Genomic DNA, 5,000 nt, shown 5'->3' with positions numbered 1-5,000 from the left:
CGGATGACGAGTCGTAATCGAACATATATTCGAACGGATCGTTCGGCCGCTCGGCGGCCTAGCGAAACCGTCAATTGCACGCGCGACAGAGATGCGGCGCTACGACCGGAGTCGCAGCGATCGCCGCTCGTCACGCGAACAGTGTGGCTTTTTGTTTTTATGCAGCCGGCCCTCAGACAGGAGTGGTCCTGGATATTTCTCCACGGACCGCAATGTGCGTTCGAAATGTCGATGTTCAAATGTGTCCTGCAGTTCACACTATGACGCGCAGTTAACTGCGTTCTTCATCGACCCGCGAGCCAAGTGATCCACCGTTCAGGGTAATCGTTTTGTTTTTGTGTGTGTTTTTGTATGAGAAAATATAAAAGGTGCGAAAAAATTAAACAAAAAAATTTGAAAATAATACTTATCATTAACGTGTACGACAAATGAAAAGAAAGAAAATCTCTTTTATTTGCGTGGTTGTACACAAAAATTAAAATATTATTTCAAAGTATCAATAGGCGATAGCGAACGCTAATCAAAGCGTGTCGCAACGCACACGTCGCGAATCGACGAGAGAGAGTCAACCGTCTCGGATTCGATTTTGATTCGTATCATTCACGTGTTTTTTGTATTTTTTTCTTTTTTTGCGAGTCTTTGACAACAACAAAACAAAAAGAAAAAACCAACGTTAATGATCCTTCCGCAGGTTCCCCTACGGAAACCTTGTTACGACTTTTACTTCCTCTAAATGATCAAGTTTGGTCAACTTCCCAGCAACGCCGACGGCCGTGAGGCCACCGCGTGTCGGTCCGAAGACCTCACTAAATCATTCAATCGGTAGTAGCGACGGGCGGTGTGTACAAAGGGCAGGGACGTAATCAACGCGAGCTTATGACTCGCGCTTACTAGGAATTCCTCGTTTATGGGGGATAATTGCAAACCCCAATCCCCAGCACGAAGGAGTTTCAACGGGTTGCCCGGGCCTCTAGGCCAGGGAGAACATGTTGATTCCTTCAGTGTAGCGCGCGTGCGGCCCAGGACATCTAAGGGCATCACAGACCTGTTATTGCTCAATCTCGTGCGGCTCGAAGCCGCCGGTCCCTCTAAGAAGAATTTTAATACGTCGCCAGTGAGTTGCGCTCCCCGAGAGTCGCGCACACCTTGAATGACGACGCCTATTTAGCAGGCTAGAGTCTCGTTCGTTACCGGAATTAACCAGACAAATCGCTCCACCAACTAAGAACGGCCATGCACCACCACCCACCGAATCAAGAAAGAGCTGTTAATCTGTCAATCCTTCCGGTGTCCGGGCCTGGTGAGATTTCCCGTGTTGAGTCAAATTAAGCCGCAGGCTCCACTCCTGGTGGTGCCCTTCCGTCAATTCCTTTAAGTTTCAGCTTTGCAACCATACTCCCCCCGGAGTCCAAAATCTTTGGTTTCCCGGAAGCTGCCCGCCGAGCCATTGTAGTAACGTCGGCGGATCGCTAGATGACATATTTACGGTTAGAACTAGGGCGGTATCTAATCGCCTTCGAACCTCTAACTTTCGTTCTTGATTGATGAAAACACCTTTGGCAAATGCTTTCGCTGATGTTCGTCTTGCGACGATCCAAGAATTTCACCTCTAACGTCGCAATACGAATGCCCCCAGTTATCCCTATTAATCATTACCTCGGAGTTCTGAAAACCAACAAAATAGAACCGAGATCATATTCTATTATTCCATGCACGAAATATTCAAGCGGCATTTTGAGCCCGCTTTGAGCACTCTAATTTGTTCAAAGTAAAATTGTCGGCCCACCTCGACACTCACCGAAGAGCACCGCGATAGGATTTTGATATTGAACCGGCGTTTTACCGCCGGCTCACCGACGATATGCTCCGCAGACGTGTCAGTATCACCGCGGATGCGGTGCACCGACAGCGCGGCGCACAAATGCAACTACGAGCTTTTTAACCGCAACAATTTTAGTATACGCTATTGGAGCTGGAATTACCGCGGCTGCTGGCACCAGACTTGCCCTCCAATTGTTCCTCGTTAAAATATTTAAAGTGTACTCATTCCGATTACGAGGCCTCGTAAGAGTCCCGTATCGTTATTTTTCGTCACTACCTCCCCGTGCCGGGAGTGGGTAATTTGCGCGCCTGCTGCCTTCCTTGGATGTGGTAGCCGTTTCTCAGGCTCCCTCTCCGGAATCGAACCCTGATTCCCCGTTACCCGTGACAACCATGGTAGTCGCAGAAACTACCATCGAAAGTTGATAAGGCAGACATTTGAAAGATGCGTCGCCGGTACTGGACCGTGCGATCGGCAAAAGTTATCCAGATTCATCAAAATTAACGACTTCGGACGCATGGCCCTCCGCCGATTGGTTTTGATCTAATAAAAGCACTCATCCCATCACTGGTCAGAGTTCTGATTGCATGTATTAGCTCTAGAATTACCACAGTTATCCAAGTAACTGAGTAAGATCTAAGGAACCAAAACTGATATATTGAGCCATTCGCGGTATCGCCTTAATACGGCTTGCACTGAGACATGCATGGCTTAATCTTTGAGACAAGCATATAACTACTGGCAGGATCAACCAGGGAGCTGCTTACGCAAACGACACGCCTACACCGCGGTCACGCGGCTTCGGCGAGCCGCTGGCTCGGCGGCGTCGAGGGGCGCGCGCTTGCGCGCGCGCCTTCTCGACACGCGTGAACGTAACGCGTCGAATTTGCACGCGACGCGACGTTCGCGCTTCATATCGATAGACTAACTTTGACCGGTCTACGAGCGGCCGTCCCGTCACGATCTCGCAACGAGGTGATGTACAACGATGCTCGACCACTGTGAGGGACATAAAACTGCAACGAACACGACCCCGCGGGCGGGAATCGATGTTGTGACAATTTGAAAATTGAACATTCATCTAAACGCAACTTCTCAATTTTTATTCAATACGTTATTGTAAACATATTAAAACTCGGCTGGCAATTACATGCGCACACACACGCATGATTCGCACTAGATACGATCAACGCCCGGAGCTTGAGGGATAAATTCCAACACGACGCTGCGCACACCGTTTCGACGATGGGCGCGTGTGCGTCCTCTTTTATACATTCTTTCCATATACGGTCGCCGTGGCGACCGCGCACGTGTCGAACACGCTAGGCGCCCTGCGTTGAGGTGTGCCTAGAAGCGTATTCTTTTAACATCACAGATAACACCGGGGGAGACGGTCCCAAATCTTGGTCGATTGGTAACATCACCATACGGTCTGCGAACGCGGTGCTATAATATAATTTTATATTATATTATATAAAATATGAGGAGGAGTAGTATGTATATTCTTTGTTATTTTGTGTTGACACAAGAGAGATATATAAAATGTACTATACACCACACACACAGAGAGAGAGAGAGCTGGGAAAGATCTCGGCGGTCTCGCATTCGAAATACGAATTTGATATAATTTCCTCCGAAAATCCATACCCATATCTATATCATCCATGCGCGAATATATGTATATAATATTCTCACACTTCGCACAAACACAAAAACAAGAACACATTCTCTCTCGTCCGTCGTTCGTGTCTATTTGAGACGAACGACGCGCGGCAACGAGAACGAGTCGACGCTGTGCGCACGACTGTTTCGCTCCACATCTATACCGAGAGCAATAGTCCGCGTCGGCATTGGAGCGGACGTCGAATGTTTCTCGTAGAGCGAGCGAGAGAGAGACGATTTTTCATTTTATTATGTATGTGTATTGGCGTGCAGTAGTAGCACGTAGTAGTACTAGTAGTAGTAGTAGTAGTAGTAAAAAAATATTATTATTTATTTTATTGACTGATATGATTTTGTTTGTTTTCTTTTTTTTGCATAGACATTTGTATTGATAGATATGTTTCTCGTTGAAGCTCGCAGCACACGCTCAGAGAAATGGCAATGTGGGTTTATTTGAAGAAAAGAAAAAACAAAAAAAACAATTATATTTATTAATAATATGTATGTATGTATGTATGTATGTATGTATGTATGTATGTATGTATAATAATGAATTATAATAATTATTCCGATGCAACGTCAGAGGAAAATGTTTCTCGTACAGGTGCGGCGCGCGACGGCCGGCCGCTCGACAGTTTCGCGCCGAATGTTTCTCGTTGAAGCTCGCAGCACACGCTCAGAGAAATGGCAATGTGGGTTTATTTGAAGAAAAGAAAAAACAAAAAAAACAATTATATTTATTAATAATATGTATGTATGTATGTATGTATGTATGTATGTATGTATAATAATGAATTATAATAATTATTCCGATGCAACGTCAGAGGAAAATGTTTCTCGTACAGGTGCGGCGCGCGACGGCCGGCCGCTCGACAGTTTCGCGCCGAATGTTTCTCGTTGAAGCTCGCAGCACACGCTCAGAGAAATGGCAATGTGGGTTTATTTGAAGAAAAGAAAAAACAAAAAAAACAATTATATTTATTAATAATATGTATGTATGTATGTATGTATGTATGTATGTATGTATGTATGTATGTATAATAATGAATTATAATAATTATTCCGATACAATGTCAGAGGAAAATGTTTCTCGTACAAGATCGCCACGCGACGCGACAAGATGCCGTTCAACGGCACGATATCTACAACTCTGTCGATAGATATGTAGATAGTATCTACTCTGTCAAGTATATGTGTGTAACGTGTGGTGGTGTGTGGTGTGGGGTTTTGTTAGCGATAGCGATACGTTTCTAGTTAAAATTGAATATTTAAAAATAAAAACTCTTCTGGTAAGAAAAACTATTTATGGTTTATTATGGTGTGTCTAGTGCAACAACATCAACATTGTCATAATCATAATAATATAATTATTATTAGGGCTATAGGTTAACCTTCCAAATAGGGACCGTCGATTTAAATGTCGATATTTTTAATTATTCTAGATAGTACTCACTAAAAGAAACTTAAGTGCTTGCTTACTTACTTACTTACTTAGTTGATTGAGTTTTTTTTTTTT

General features: G+C 44.4%; 2 non-coding genes across 2 annotated transcripts; both read right to left on the bottom strand.

The window, feature by feature from the left end:
• Positions 1-166: 166 nt before the first annotated feature.
• LOC123719258 lies at positions 167-323 on the bottom strand. The gene has a single exon (XR_006755319.1). It is a non-coding gene; the product is annotated as a 5.8S ribosomal RNA (ribosomal RNA).
• Positions 324-674: 351 nt separating this feature from the next.
• On the bottom strand, positions 675-2,580 carry LOC123719260. The gene has a single exon (XR_006755321.1). It is a non-coding gene; the product is annotated as a small subunit ribosomal RNA (ribosomal RNA).
• Between the last annotated feature and the right edge of the window lie 2,420 nt (positions 2,581-5,000).

Source organism: Pieris brassicae, unplaced genomic scaffold, assembly GCF_905147105.1.
Source record: "Pieris brassicae unplaced genomic scaffold, ilPieBrab1.1, whole genome shotgun sequence".
In the NCBI taxonomy this organism is placed as follows: Eukaryota; Metazoa; Arthropoda; class Insecta; order Lepidoptera; family Pieridae; genus Pieris; species Pieris brassicae.
This window is presented reverse-complemented; position numbering and strand designations above follow the sequence as displayed.